The 2,290-nt window shown below is 34.3% G+C and overlaps 1 non-coding gene across 1 annotated transcript; it reads left to right on the top strand.

Moving 5' to 3' along the window:
- Window positions 1-1,173: 1,173 nt before the first annotated feature.
- On the top strand, window positions 1,174-1,280 carry LOC121212964 (small nucleolar RNA R71). Its single transcript, XR_005908334.1, has one exon. It is a non-coding gene; the product is annotated as a small nucleolar RNA R71 (small nucleolar RNA).
- Window positions 1,281-2,290: the final 1,010 nt, after the last annotated feature.

Raw genomic sequence — 2,290 nt, 5'->3', positions numbered from 1 at the left:
GGCCTGTGGCTTGGTAACTTTTCTTCTAGGATTTTTGTATGCATGGATTACTCAATCATAATAACCTGATAAGGCATAATAACGAGCTTAAGTAAAATTTGATATTGTTCCTTAGTCTCCATTGCATTGAAAAGGAACTATTTTTGAAAAACAAATTGATAAGGCAACAAAGTTTCCAAAATGACTTGAAAAATGGTTTTTTCGCTGCATTTGTTCAGCATCGAGTTTTTTTTAAAGAAGAGCGACAAGCAAACGATTTTTATAAAACAACACTATCAACAAAAAAATGAATCCTAAGTATACACGACTTAATGAGTAAATGCTTTTAAGCTAACTCAAAGTATAACTACGATTTTCTCTAAAAATGAGTTTATTTAAGGTTTTCAAAAGTAACGTAAGTTAGCTTGGCCATTTCGGTCGCTAATGTAGCCTTCTCAATCTAGCCATAACGTCTAGGCCGGGTTTGAAAGGTTACATAAGCAAACTACCTTATGGTCTTTTCGAGATTAATTTAGCAAGTTGACCAATTTGATTCTCGAGTCCTTGAATCAATGCTTGTTGATTTTTAAGTGATGCTTCAGGGTTTTAAAAACATGTTTCTGACACGGAGATAAACTTTATCAACATCTCCTCAAGGTTCAGCTTTTTTTCTTGCTGGTAAGGTTGTTGTTGAAAGCTCGGAGGGGGTTGTGTTCTTTGATTTCCTTGACCACCCCAAGAGAAATTGGGATGGTTCCTTCAACCTGCATTATAGTTATTACTATAAGGGTTATTTTAAGGACTAAAATTATTACCCATATAATTGATTTGTTCGTTCTTTTTACTAGGAGCGAAGGGTAAACATTTTGGATTACTTAAACCTCCTCCATTTGTATAGCATTGCATCACTGGATGTACCTGCGTGGAATCATATAAACCACCAATTTTCTTATTCAAAAGTTCTACCTGATTTGATAACATGGTGACTTATCTAAGTTGAAAACACTGGCTGCTTTCATCAGCTTTGTTCTCATGACTTGCCACTGATAATTATTGAGTGCCATCTCTTCTATAAACTCATAAGCCACTTCAGGTGTTTTATTATTCAGAATTCCACCGGCTGCTACATTGATTAATTTCCTAGTTGAGGGATTCAAATCGTTTTAGAAGGTTTGAACTTGTAACCATAAGGGTAACCCATGGTGAAGGCACCTTCTCAATAAATCATTGTACCTCTCTCATGCATAATATAAAGTCTCTAAATCGATCTACACAAAGGAGGAGATATCATTCTTCAACTTGGCTATCTTAGCCAGTGGGAAGTACTTCAAGAGGAACTTTTCTACCATTTGGGCCCATGTAGTGATGGAACCTTGTGGCAGAGAGTTTAACCACTATTTTGCTTTGTTCCTCAACTAGAAAGGGAATAACCGTAAGCGAATGGCATCATCAGTGGCACCATTAATTTTGAAAGTATCATAGATTTCTAGGAAATTGGCTAAATGAGTATTTGGATCTTCGTTTTACAAACCATCGAACTGAACAAATTGTTGTATCATTTGAATTGTATTTGGCTTTAGTTCAAAATTATTTACAGCAATGGTGGGTCTCATAATACTCGGTTTAGCCCTAGTTAGAGAGGGCTTGGCATAATCGTGCATAGTACGAGGAACAGGATATAGATCTACAACAACTGCAGGAGGTAGCTTATTATTCTGGTTATCACCCATCTCCTCAGTAATAACAATGTCCACTTGTTCGTCTACTAAATTTTATTGACTCTACCTTGCTTCTCTACGATTTCTACGAGTTGTATTTTCAATTTCACTATCAAACAGTAATGGTCCTAGCGGTCATAAACTAAAGCAACCTGCCAAAAGCAAATAAAAGAAAAATTAGAATGTAAAACTTAAACTAAAAACAAAATAAAATAAAATAAAAATGGATAAATTAATAAAACTAAAGTATTCCTAATATTCTAGTCCCTAGCATCGATTTGATGGTCACTAAACTAACTATAAATACGACAAAAGAAAGCGCACCTATCGAACAATAGTATAGCTATGGTGACTAGAGAATATCACATCCACAAAGACTAAAAGTATTAGTAGTTACTGCTTTTCGATTATTTAGTCGACAATTTGGAGTGATGTTTTTTAATCTAAATTTACTAAACTAATTTAACAAAGAGCACAACAAAGAATGAATCAAGAAAATAATCGAATATTAACCAAAGAGATAGACAATACCCAGGAAAGAATCCACCTAGACTTCACCTCTTATTATGAATTTGAATTAATTGATTTATTCA

The sequence above is a fragment of the Gossypium hirsutum genome, chromosome A13, assembly GCF_007990345.1.
Source record: "Gossypium hirsutum isolate 1008001.06 chromosome A13, Gossypium_hirsutum_v2.1, whole genome shotgun sequence".
In the NCBI taxonomy this organism is placed as follows: Eukaryota; Viridiplantae; Streptophyta; class Magnoliopsida; order Malvales; family Malvaceae; genus Gossypium; species Gossypium hirsutum.
This window is presented reverse-complemented; position numbering and strand designations above follow the sequence as displayed.